This window comes from Odocoileus virginianus, chromosome 3 (genome assembly GCF_023699985.2).
Source record: "Odocoileus virginianus isolate 20LAN1187 ecotype Illinois chromosome 3, Ovbor_1.2, whole genome shotgun sequence".
Classification (NCBI taxonomy): domain Eukaryota; kingdom Metazoa; phylum Chordata; class Mammalia; order Artiodactyla; family Cervidae; genus Odocoileus; species Odocoileus virginianus.
The window spans coordinates 15,969,211-15,983,025 of record NC_069676.1 but is presented as its reverse complement, the minus strand read 5'-3'; the positions used below and the strand labels follow the sequence as shown (position 1 = coordinate 15,983,025).

The 13,815-nt window shown below is 52.1% G+C and overlaps 1 protein-coding gene across 2 annotated transcripts in view; it reads right to left on the bottom strand.

Annotated features, from left to right (window-relative positions):
* MLLT1 (MLLT1 super elongation complex subunit) overlaps positions 1-13,815 on the bottom strand; it is a 64,815-nt gene that overhangs the window by 18,757 nt on the left and 32,243 nt on the right. The gene's annotated exons all lie outside the window — the stretch shown is intronic.

The window sequence follows — 13,815 nt, the reverse complement described above, 5'->3', positions numbered from 1 at the left end:
CACACACCCCTCAACCTTCACGGTGCTCGGCTCACGGACGGGGAAGGCACTCCGAGACACACAGCCACTAAGCAATGATGCCGAGCCTGGCCAGGATCCTATAGCCTCACCACAACCCCCTTTCCTGGAAGGGAAATTTCTCCAAAGACATAAAAGTGACCAACAAGCACACGGGAGGCCTCTTTACACCATTAGCCACCAGGGAAATACAAACCAAAACCACAGAATTCTGCCTCACCCCTACTATGATGGCAATCATTTTAAAAAAGGAAAATAGGGACTTCCCTGGCAGTCCAGTGGTTGAGACTGTGCACTTCCAATGCAGGGGATGCAGGTCTGATCCCTGGGTGGCAAACTAAGATCCCACAGGCTGCGCCAAGATTCAAAAAATAATAATTTTTTAATTAAAAAAAAAAAATGGAAAGTAACAAGTGTTGGCAAGGAAGTGGAGAAGCCAGTATCCTAGGGCTGCCAGCAGGAATTTAACATGGTGGTTCTTTTGGAAAAGCGGACAAGAGTCCCTCAAAATGTTAAATAGAGTGACTATATGACCCACGGGTCTCCTCTGGATGTTTACCCAATAGAAATGAAAACACACATCCACATGAAACCTCGTATGCTGATGTCCACGGCAGCATCACTTGCCATCATCACGCCATGGACACAAGCCCAGCATCCACCAGCAGGTGGCTGGATGAATGTACTGGGGTTCAGCCGCACAATGGGATGGTATCCGGCCATGGAAAGGAACCAAGCGCTGACACGTGTTAAGACAGGGACGGCCCTCAACAACACCATGCTCAGGGAGGGAAGCCCACGCATGATATGGTTCCACGTGCATGAAGCATCCAGAACAGACAAGTACAGCCCAAGATGAGAGTGGCTTGGTGGCTGCCAGCGGCTGGCAGCTGGGGGGTGGGGGAAGGGATGTGGAAGCTACCAGCCGCTAGGGAAGAGGTTTCTTTCTGGGATGATGAGACTGCTCAGGAACTAGGAAACTGTTATGACCACACAACACGGTGAATATACTCAAAACTACCAACTTTGTGTGCTTCACAAGGTGAATTTTCTGGCATGTGAATCATACCCTGAATGTTTAAAGTACTGTCTGTGGGAGAGAGGAAAGCAGGAGTCTGAGGAACCAGCGGAGGCTTCTCAGCAGGTTGAAAGGAGGTAAGCAAGGAGGGCAGGTGGGTTAGGGTTGAGGGAGGAAGGCAGGGCAGCCAAGCCATTCCACCAGCATCCCTGGGCCCAGCATCTCCTGGTGCTGTGCCACAGCACACCAGGACCCCTTCCTGCTGCCACAGCACACCAGGACCCCAGCCACCCTGCCATCCCTGGGCTGGCAGCATGAGGTAAGCCCAGTAACCAGGTGATGCTGGAATGGGGAGAAGCATGGCTGGCTACGTGGGGGCAGGCTTCTTAGCAAAGGGGGCAAGAGTGAGGTCCCGCAATTGCATGTGGACGACTCTGCCCCCCAGTCCAGGCCACAAAGGTAGAAGGTGCACTTGCCACATGACAAAGCTGTGGGCCCTGTCCTCTGGGAGCTGCCAGTCTGGGGAGGAGACGAGCAAACAGGCCCTCTCAAGCCAACACCGGGGGTTGAGGTGATCCCGACATGGCCTCTCCCCTGGCAGCCCTTCTCCCCTGACCTGGCCAGCTCCCCCGCAGGAAGAGTGGGTTCCTACCCCAACCACATACACCAGACTTAGAAATCAGTGCCCTGCCCGAATTGGACATGTGACCTGATCTGGGATGAAGAGATAAGGGAGGTCCACAGAGGAGGGCTTCCCCCCAGGTCAGAAATGACACGGCGGAGAATGCCTCAGCGTGTCTCGGCATCTCTCCTCTTCCTGACCACCTGAGACGGCACACCTGGAGGCCAGCAGCCGTCACAGGACGGGCATGGAGGGAAGTGAGAGCATCGTACTCCCAGAGCCCTGGCTCCACGGAGCTGCTCACCCCTTCCTGGGCGGGGCTGCGCTCCTGGCCTCGACTTGCGCCCCAGCAACATGGGGAGGGTGAGCTACAGCCACAGCGCCTGGCTCCGCACCACTCAGGAATGAAACCGCTGTCTTCCCAGGAAGAGGCCTGCTGAGGGCACATGGAGACATGGGACCTATAGCCACAGGACCCCCCGGGTGAGGTAAGGCTTCTGGGGGTGCTCCCCAGCTCCACCCGCTGCCAAGCTTGGCTCCCAAGGCTCCGCCCGGGCCTTCCCCTTGCCTCTGCCCTCTCTGGTGACCCCTGCCACACACACATGGAGATGCAGCCTCGTGGTACAGCTACAAGGCTAGTCCAGCTGCCCACACACACACTCTGCCCCCTCAGCCAGCCCCTCCTCATCCTGCTGCCCCCTCCCACGCAGCAGCTTCTGCTGTAGCCCCCTCTCAATCCAAGGACGTTTAACCAGCCCTGGCCACCCCCAACCCCCTCCTTTAACACCCTCCAAGGGCTGCCCTCGAACAGCCCCTGAACACTATCCTCGATCACAGTGTTCATCACAGTCTGCAGGACGCACATCTTGTCTTCTGTCCCCACAGGGCAGCACTGAGCAAGCACCGGTGTCTGCTGGGTGTGCCCACGTGCTCATCAGTCCTGCAGAGATGTGTTAGCGGCCTGCCGTGTGCCCGCAGCACCACCGGGGGTGAGGAGGCTCTCCTCCCTCCTGAGCCCTTGGAGCAGCGGCCACACTGACGGGACATGGACACTACTCTGCTAACGACCCTGTGCAGCATCCCCACAGCCGGGCACTCTTACTGTCCCCATTTCACAGGTGAAGACACTGAACCAGGGCCAGAGGACGTGCCTGGTACCCAAGGTTGGTCGGCAGTGGGCCAGCACACGCTCCAGGCAGGTGGTGTTCTCTGGAACCCCTGGCTCCCGGAGCGGTTCCCACACCCACACAAACCCAAGCAGGGCAACGACGCACTGGCCCAAGCAGCGCCCAGGGGTAGCTCCCTAGGATGCCCGGAGGTGAGTGATGAGGTAGAGCTAGGGGTGGCGTCTGGGCTGGGCAGAGGCCTCCCCCAGCACCAAGCGTGTGCCCTGCAGTGGACACAGGCCCCAACGCACAGATGACTGGAGCTCCCTAGGGACAAGACCTGGGGCTGGAGAAGCTTAGGAATTTCCAAGTGGATGGTGGACCATTTTCAGCCCAGTCACCAAGAAACCAGCCTCCTGAGAAAGCTGAGAGACAGGTAGGACCATGGCGCCTGGGAGCCAGCAGCATGTGAGGTGAGGAGAGGCCAAGTTCAAGTTGCACCAGGAGGCAATCCCAGGAGTAACTCCCTTAGGCATTCCCCTGGAAGCCCGGAATCCCTGGGGACCCCAGGGCCCATCCCAAGTGTTCTCAGGCCAGGCCCTGCACTCCCCAGGTCACTCCCCAGGTCAGTATCTCTCTCTGGCCTCAGCAAACTAAGATGTGAAGGCATCGGCCCAACTGGTGCCACCGCCCAAAGCCAGGAGCACACGCACCTGTCCACAGTGCTGTCCAGGCAGATGGCCCCCAGCCCTGGGCCAGCTGACAGAAGCTCTGGACCGGTCCCTGTCCACTACCACCTCAGACCCCCAGGGCCCACTCCAAGGCCGCCTCCCTGCAGCTGGCAGGGCTGGCCTGGAGGACACCCCCACCATGCCCCTGCCCACTGCCGCCCCAGGTCGCAGAAGACTCATGCAGTGCAGCCTCACCAGCCGAGGAGGACACTTGGTTCCTAAGAACCCTGAGGCTGTTTCCTCTGCCCACGCTGGCCCCAGGGGCCTATTTGACATTCCCATAAGAGGCCCCAGGGTTCCCACATTCGCTGAGCTTAAAGGAAAACCAGGTAAACCCAAATCTTATCAGGGCCCAGCCTGCTTGCTTACGGGACCACAGCTTTTGAAAACACTTTGCAAAGGAGAGAAAGGGAGAGAGATGGAGAGAAAGAAGATTTAAAGAAGCGTTAGACAGCAACCAACAGCAATGAACTGGCTTTATCTGAATCCTGATTTGAACAAATTACTTCAAAACATGAATGTGAGACGATTCAGGCAACTTTGACATTATTGAGTATTTGACATTAAAGAATTATTGATTTATTGCTTTCTAGATTTGATGATATCTGTTAGGGTTTTTTGGTTAAGAGTCTTATCTTCTCCAGACACAGACTGAAATCAGGACCTGATATAAGACTTTGCATCCCCGGTCTGGAGATGAAACAACAGCCGCCTGCAGGTGAGTCACTGCTGCCGCTGGAGGTGGTGCTGTGCGGTCTGCTCCGTTCCCCTCTCTACTTCTCTACAGAGTTCTTGGTTTTCTATATTTAAACGTTTACCTGTACAGGGCTGATCCCACCCCAAGCTTCCTTGCAGCTGTGCATCTAACCACTACCTATCTGAGCCGACTCCATCCTGCTATAGGGGACAAGGTGAAGGCAGGCCCAGGGCAGCCCTTCACACTCCCATGGCTCCCCCAGCCCAGGATCTTCTGTGGCAGGCACGTCTAACACTCAGCCCCATCGTCAGCACTCTGCCAGCCCTCGCCAGGAATGGGCAGTTGGTGGGAGGCTTTACATGGTACCTCCTTTCATCCTCCAAAAGCTCTGAGAGTTCACTGCCGTTTCACGGCCCCTTGGGAGAAGAAACTGAGGTTTTGTGGCATGTGATTATTTGCCAAGGTCACACGGAACCAATAAAGGTGGGCAGACACCGGTGGGCATACCGCAGCCTTGGGCGTGTGCAGAGCCCCATCTCCTGTGCTCCTCTGGGCCGGCCCATGGGTCCCCAAGCCCAGGCTGATCAGGCTGGGGGCTTCCAGGCAGCAGGAGAGAACTGCTGATCACCAAGGAAAGAGAGGGAGGAAAGCAATCCCTGAAATCCCACTGCCAAGTAGGCAAGTGTTTGGGGAGGTCCACAGAGGCAGCTTACAGGATGACGGTGGCCTGGAGCGGGGAAGGTGGGTCCATGACAGCTGATGCGAGTGAAGGGGCTCGCCCCGCCGGTGCACCAGAACCAGCAGGGCTGGGGGCGCTGACACAGCAGGGTCCACCGACACCAAGGTTGAAACTGCCTCTCTCCCTCCTCCCTGCACCCCCACACTCACACACACACACACCAAAGCTGTTTCCAGAAGGCTGGTTATAGTAGTTACTTCAAGGTAGTAGGCTGGAGAAAAGACTTCAAACCCTTGCAACCTACATCTATCACCTCTGTAGTCATAGTAAGAGGAAAACTTTTAAAAAGTGTTAAGGAAAGCAGTGTACTGTGGGCTCCAAACCATGGACTTTGGGGTCTGAGATCGCTCAGATGTCGAAACAGCTCTGCTGCTGCCTTGCTGTGTGACACTGGATCTGCCACTCCACCTCTCTGAGCCTCGGTGAGAGGAGGGGAAAAACTCCCAGGGTTCTGGGTGCACAAGGGCAGGTGGGAAGAGAGGCTGTGATGCTGGCCAGCACCGTGGTGTGGTGTGGTGTGGTGGCCCTCAGACTGCCCAGGAGGCCACCCAGCAAGTGAACGGGGAGACCGCCAGGGCTGGGCGCAGGGGTCAGGTCACCTTGTATGGAAACAAGTGCCCTCATGCTGGACATTAGCTTCGGTTATCTGGAGTCCTAACAAGCTAACGCCAACAGGAGTGGGAAAGGAGCCAGCAACATGAGCACACATGTAAAATGGTAACCTGATGAAGAAACTTGAACAAAAACAGATCCAAAAGAGGAAAGGACAAAGCCTGCAGTAAGCCCATGGGCGCCTGGAACTCAGGGGACCCAGCCAGGTGTCCTAGGTCTCCTCCCTGGGCCTCCCTGCCCCATCTGAGACACCTCCACCCTCGGTGCTGTTTCCACAAAGAGACACAAGAGTCAGACATGCAAAGATGCGAACAACCTCTCAGCCCGGAACTGAGCCAGTCTGACCCCAGAGAGCACCCAGGCTGATATGGACGAGCCCCTCACCACTGCCTGCACTTTGGGGGGTGACCACGCAGATGACTCAGTGACACCTCTTCTCTGGCTCATTCGCCCTTTGGAGGCATTTCTCTCCTGGGCGCCACACCTGCCCTCGGGGAAACACAGATGCTTCTGGGGTCCCATGCAGAGGACGCTACAGGCAAAAACTGAGCACACGGCTGGCTGACAGCCCCCTGACCTTCCTTGGTCTCCTCACACAACATGCCCTCTGTCTTGGCTCCTTGGTGGTCCACCGGCAAGGCCAGGGCCCCTGGGTCAACCAGCAAGGTCCTCAACGCAGAGCACAGGCTGCCCACCTCCTGGGCCCAACATGGCCCAGAGAGCCAGGGAGTCAAGGGCCTGTGTGGGGCAGGCAGCCTCCCCACTGGCCCCTGGGGTCGAGGGCCTGATCACTCAGGACTCACTCTCATCTGCCGTCTCAGTTCACACTGAGGGCAGGTGGGGAACGCCCGCCAGTCACCAGCAGCAACCTGGACACCCGGAGCCGCGCCCCTCTGGGGGCGTGAAAGAGGATCAAGGGGCTCAGCACTGCACACACAGGCACTGGCCCCCAGCACAAGCCAGTGGGAATGTCAAAGACATGCCTCCGAGGGCTTCCGGCTCAGAAGCTGGCCTTGCTGTTTCATCTTACTTAAAAAAAACAAACAAACAAACAAAAACCTCTTTCTGAAGAAAACCACGCAAGCTGCCTAATAAAATGTACCAAGACACCCCTTTCTGTGACTTCAGTTAACGGCACTGGAGAGAAGTCATGGAAAGTTAGTGATGGTTAGGGCTCAGTGTCCAAGAATAGCCTGCTGTGGGGGCGGGCTGGAGGGCAGGGAAGATGTCTAATATTAGCAGAAAACAACTGGAATAAATGTCTTCGTGTTTTACGTCTCTGAAAATTGGGCTGTCTCCTGAAGTCAGCACGCACTCTTTTTAAATTTTTTTTTTGTTACTTATTTTTTGGCTGTAGTGGGTCCTTACTGCTTTGTGTGGGGTGTTCTCTAGTTGCAGTGACTAGGGGCTGCTCTCCAGTTGTGGTGCATGGGCTTCTCATTGCAGTGGCTTCTCTAGTTGCGGAGCACGGGCTCTAGGTGTATAGTCTTCAGCAGTTTTGGTGCGTGGGCTTAGTTGCTCTGAGGCATGTGGGAATCTGGTTCCCTGACCAGGGATCGAACCCATGTCCCCTGCACTGGGAGACAGATTCTTAACCACTGGACTGCCAGGAAAGTCCCCAGCACACATTCTTGATGCGTTTCTCTTTCTCCCCACCAAGTACATTAAGTTGACGGTACATCTCACAGTGAAGGGAAGCAGAGACCAGAGGAAATGGGGTCAAAGTCAGCTTCGGGGAAGATTTCACAGCCCAAACAGCCCAGCTGAGGGTTCAACATCCACGTGTGCCGAGGTCAGCATTCATTCCCCGACAGACATCACAGGGCATGGGCAGGGGCCTCCGGCCAATGTGACGCGCAAGAAACGACAGAGCAGGCGTTCTCTGAACTTAACACCTCGTCCCCACCCTATCCCTGACTCTCTTCACCTCCTGGTTTCACCAACCACTCCAAACCAAACACTCAGGACTAAGGGACAACCAGCTATAATTTGAAAAAGAGAAAAAATAAGATCAGCTCCTCCACACCTGCTCACACCCGAGACCAAGCCCCTAAGCACCCCTCTCACGTGACCCCTAGACACCGACTCTGCTTCCCTGGGACACAGACAGGTACTTCCAGTCTGGCAGCCGCTGAGCTCCTCCCAGGAGGAGCCGGGTCTGCCCCGTCACCTGACTGCTACCGCAAGACAACCTGGGACAGGAACAGGAGAGGCACCTTGGCAAGGCCACAAGATCTCATGTCCAGAGAGGTAGATGGACCCAGAGGTCACAGAGATCGACGCCTCACTGAGGGTCTAGCGCACACCCACCTACCACACACAAACCTGAGAGGCCATTTAAAAAACTTTATTTAAGCTGTGCTGGGCCTTCATTGCTGCTCATGGGCTTTTCTCGAGTTGTGGTGCAAGGGCTTCTCAACGCAGTGGCTTTACATGGGGCAGCGCTCAGGCTCTACAGTGCAGGGGCGCAGTTGTGGTGCACAGGCTTAGCTGCTCCACGGCATGCAGGATCTTCCCGGACCAGGGATCGAACCCCTGTCCCCTCAATGGCAGGCGGACTCTTAACCACTGGACCGCCAGGGAAGCCCCCCTGAAAGGCCTCTTACACGGCAAGTGTGATGACTTCAACACAGCCTGGGTGATGTCTCCGATGCTCCCCAACGTGTTCACCCCTCCCTTCTGAAACCGCGTCCCCCACCTTCACGAGGAAGGGCGTCTTCCCGTCCGCTCTGCCCCGCTGACTCCACCACCCACAAGGCTCTCAGCGAGCCTGGCTTCCTAAGGGGAACTTTCCCGCATCCCCCCTTCTCAGCGGGTTCCTGTGACGGGGCAGCGCCCGTGTCCCCAGCTTCAGAGCACCTAAGGCCGATGGAGTAGACCTCGCCACCCTCAGCCCTGCTCATCCAGCGCCTCTTGCCCTTTTGGTCTAGGAGCCCACCACACATGGGTCTGGATCCACTTTGGTCCTTTCTGTGTCCCAGACTTGTAAATATCTGCTGCATGGATAAATCAAAGAAAATAAATCAGGGGGAAAAAAAAGAAGAGAAGCAATTTCCCCTCCTCCCAGTAAATAAACTTTTATAAAAACCTCCAACTGCCAAGAATAAATGACCATGGCGCCCCCTGCTAGATGCCATCTTCCTACAGGCAATTTCCTCTGCCTCTCTGAACAGATGTTTCAGAGCAGGATGCCAGTGGGTGGGCTGCAAAGACAAGCTTGTGGGTTTTTAGATGCCCTGTGCCAGACCCAGAGCATGACCATAAAAGAGAAAACAATGAGAAACTGGACTATCAAAACACAAAGCTTTTGTTGGGCAAGATATACTGTGAAAAGACAAACCACAGACTTGGAGAAAATATGTATAAATCACATACTGGATGAAGAACTTGTATCCAGAGTACTAAATATAAAGAACTACTCAAACTCAACAGTAAGGAAAAAAACTAACCCAATTTTTTAAAGAAGGCAAAAATTCTGAACAGCCCATTTCATTTGTCCAAAGAAAATATATGAGTTTCGAATGAATACATGAAAAGATGCTCACAGTCATCAGCCATCAGGGAAATGCAAATCAGAACCTAAAGAGGCACCAACTATTATACTTCATGTCCACCAGGATGGCGACAATCAGAGATATGGAAGGTGTGGGCCAGGATGTGGAGAAACTGGAACCTCGGACACGGCTGGTAGCAATGTAAAATGGTTTGGCCCCCATGGAACACGATCTGGCAGCTCCTCAAGTTATGGGCTTCCCCAGTGGAGCAGACAATGAAGAATCCACCTGCCATGCGGGAGACCTGGTTTTAGAGAAGGGAATGGCAAGCCACTCCAGTATTCCTGCCTACAGAATCCCATGGACAGAGGAGCCTGGAGGGCTACAGTCCATGGGGTCGCGAAGAGTCAGACACGACTGAGAGACTAACACACGGGATTAACCGAAAGACCCAGCAATTCCACTCTCAGGTACGTGCCCAGGAGAAATGAAAGTGTATGTGCACAGGAAAACTTGCACACAAAATAGCTAACAGGTGACGACAACCTTGAATGTCCATCAACTGACAAATGGATACAAAATATATGGTCCATTCTGAGTGGAATAAATTCAGCCGTAAGAAGGAACGAAGCACTGGCATGTGCCACAGTATGGATGAAGCTTGAAAACATTACAGGTGAATAAAAGAAGCCAGTCACAAAAGGCCATAAAGTGTAGGATTCCATTGATATGAAATGTCCAGAACAGGCAAATCCAGAGACGAGAGTGGACCAGTGGTTGCCAGAGGTTGGGGGAGGAGTGAATGGTGAGTGACTGCTCATGGGGATGGGGTTTCTCTTGGGAGAGATGGAAATGTTCTGGAACTAGTGGTGATGGCTACACAGCTCCGACTATACTAAAAACCAATGAGGGGCTGCTCTGACAGTCCAATGGTTAAGACTCTGCACTTCCACTGCAGATGGAATGGGTTTGATCCCTTGTCAGAGAACTAAGAACCCAAGTGTCACACGGCATGACCAAAAACAAACGAACAAAATCAGAAAAGAAAAAAATGAAATGTACACATTAAATGGATGAATTATACCACACATAAATTAGACCTCAATAAAGCTATTAATGGCTTCCCTAGTGGCTCAGCTGGTAAAGAATTCTCCTGCAATGCGGGAGACCCAGGTTCAATCTCTGGGCTGGGAAGATCCCCTGGAGAAGGGAATGGCTACTCACTCCAGTTTTCTGGCCTGAAGAATTCCATGCAGTGAATAGTCCATGGGCTCACAAAGACTCGGACACAACTAAGCAACTTTCACTTTACTTTTAAAGCTATAAGGAGAGATACTACTACAAGCCCATTGGAAAGGCAAAGAGACAACTGACATTACCAAGCGCTGAGCAGCAAGATCGCTCCTCCACTGCTGGTGAGGGGGCCAAGTGGCAACCACAAAGTTGAACATACCTGTTCTGTGTCACCCCGCAACTGCCCTCTTGGGAATTTACTCAAAGGGGCTGAAAATTTATGTCCACACAAAAACCTGTCTGCAAATGTTTAGGGCAACTTTATTCTTAATCACCAAGAACTGGAAACAACCCACATGTCCCTCAACCAGCAAATGGATAAACAAATGCAGTCTTATCCACACAATAAAGAGGAATGGACTATTCATTCATGCGACGCCATGGATGGATCTTAAGTGCATCTCGCTAAGTGAAAGAAACCAGACACAAAGGGCTACATATTGCATGTGTCTATTTATGTGACATTCTGGAAAAGGCAAAATGCAAGGATGGAAAACAGATGAGCAGTTTCGAGGGACTGGGGGTGGGGGGAGGAGCTGACTTCAAAGGGACAGCAGGAGGGGGTCTGGGGAGGGGGGTCGGTTCTGTGCAGTGACGTCGTGGTGGACACATGACTATCATGTCAAAACCCAGAATGAACTTCACTGAAGACAAATTTAAATGATAATAATCATAACCAGATGGGTGGGGGAAGGAACCCAAGACAGAGCACAGACGATGACTAATGAACCTAAGTGTACACAAGTGTGTGACACAACCACCCCAACAGCACTGGAGGAAGAAAGAGAGGTCACAGAGAACTCTCAATGGACACTGAGGGTGGAAGACAGGAGAACTGCATGCAGACACCATACTCTTACTTCTCACAGGAATACTTCAAGATTCTCAAACGGCCTTCCAGACATACTAAGGTTAAACAAGCAAGCAGCTACATTGCATGGAGGGAGAGCCAGGGGTCTCCCTTCAGAGAAACAAGTTAAAATAAGTAACAGGGCAGGGTGGGGGTGATGCTAGAATGAACTCGGGGTGTTGAGGCATTGGTATGAACTGACATTTACTACGCAGACAGAGAGATGAGCATAGGTGGGGCAGCCAGGACACAGGCATACACTTCCCAGATCTGTCATCTGAGGGACCTAAAAGCACCGACGCCCCAGGAGCAGTGAACACATTTTGCTCCCAGATCTTCATTTTGAAATACCTCCTCCAATAACAGGGACCAAGTTCTAGTGGTAAGTCGCTCAGTCATGTCCACCTCTTTGCAACCCCATGGAATGCAGCCTGCCTGGCTCCTCTGTCCATGAGATTTCCCAGACAAGAATACTGGAGTGGGTTTCCCTGATGGCTCAGTGGGTTAAGAATGGGCCTGCAATGTAGGAGACACAGGAGATGCAGATTCAATCACTGGGTTGGGAAGATGCCCTGGAGGAGGAAAAGGGACCACGGCTCCTTGGAAAAAGGGCTGATTCTAGGGCTGGGGCATGGAAAAACCAAGATGAGCCAGGAGCATTTTTGTGGTGCCAGAAAGTGAGGAAACACCCCCAAGACATGGGAACATGATGAAAAGGCACAGGGACCAGTCGGAGGGAGTTCCCACCTGCCAGGGGGCAACAATCTGAGCCACACACCGAGTAATAACAGACCTGGATTATAACCCATCCCCCAAACCCCACAAGCACTGACATGAATAAATGGCTGAATAAATCAATGCATGTACAAGGGACAACTACCTTATATAATAATTCCAGCTGATAAATACAGAAGGAATGAGTGAGATGGGAATCACCATGGAACAACACTAACGGAGGCTAAAACTAGTGGATGGGGCTTGAATAAGCAACAGGTGAGGTTTCCCTGGTGGCTTGGTCGTAAAGAGTCTGCCTACCAATGTAGGAGACACAGGTTCCATTCCTGGTCCGGGAAGATCCCACACACCACAGGGGAACTAAGCCCGTGCACCACAACTATTAAGGCCTGTGCTCTGGAGCCTGGGAGCTGCAACCATGCAGCCCACGGGCCGCAACTACTGAAATCTGCATGCCCTAAAGCCTATGCTCCACAACAATGGAGCATCTCTTGGCTTCCACAAGAGAAGCCACCACAATGAGAAGCTCATGTACCACAACTAGAGAGTAGGCTCAACTCGCTGCAACTAGAGAAAAAGCCTGGGCAGCAACAAAAACCCAGCACAGCCAAAAATAAATAGTTTTTTGAAAAAAGAAGTAACTTAAACAGTTTTAAATGCAGGAAGTACTACACCAACGTTAATTTTCTTTGTCCTGACCCTGTGCGGTGATCCTGCAAGAGGTTAACACAAGGGGGAGCTGGGCGTGGGTACACAGGCCCTCTCTCTATGATCTCTGCAACCCTTCTGTGTTCCTAAGTTTCTAACATTATTTCAGAATTAAAACTTGAAAACAACAGTCATGACTATGAGCCAGTCCATCCTGGTTGGGTTCTCAAAGATCTTTAAGTATATTTTCAGCAACCTGAATGTGCAAATCTACCTCTTACTCTGACTGTGAATTTTATGGAACCAAAAGACTTACAAAGTCTTTCCAATAAAATCTGTTACCCAAACTGAGATGTGGAATAAGTATAGTACCAAACTTCAAAGACACAGTATTTTTAAAAGGGAAGTAAAGTAGCTTGCTGATTTTAAAACACTGATTACACATCCTGAACTGGTAATATTTTGGATATATGATATAGGGTTAAATCAGTTACAATATTAAAATTAATTTCACTCATTCTCAGCCTTTCTTAATGTGCCTAATAAAAAGCTTCTATCACATACATGGCTTACATGTCTCACTGGACAGCCAGGGCACAAGATACAATTCACTTATTGGAACAAGAGGCCTCAGGCCACTTGGGGGACACCGAACAGATAATGAGAGGAGCACTTCAGCAAGACTCTGTTCCTTTAATTGGTCTTCGGAGACTTTACTTGTCCTGGACACGCTACCTCATCCAGGCATGTTCTCCCAGGCCACAACCAACACCTCCAATCACTTTTCAAAGGAACAACTCAGCCACAGTTCGCAGACTTTTCTGGATCAACACGGGATCGGAGGGCAACTGTCTGGATCCCCCTGGATGAGTTTAAGCTCCCAACACAAAGAAGTTCACATCACACATTCATTCTGTCATAGCAAATTCTGTAAGCATTTAAAAACAGGCACCTGCAACTTCCCTGGTGGTTCAGCAGCTAAGACTCCACACTCCCAATGCAGGGGACCTGGGTTCCATCCCTAGACCGGGAACTAGATCCCACATGCTGCAACTAAGAACTCACACACCACAACTGAAAGATCCTGTATGCTATGACAAAGATTGATGATCTTTGTGCTGCAACTAAGAGCCAGCACAGCCAAATAAATAAAGATATTAAAAATAAATAAAAAATAAAAACAGCACCTATCCAGGATTCACAAAGAACTCTTATATCTCAACAACAAAAATAAAATGGGCAAAGGATGTGA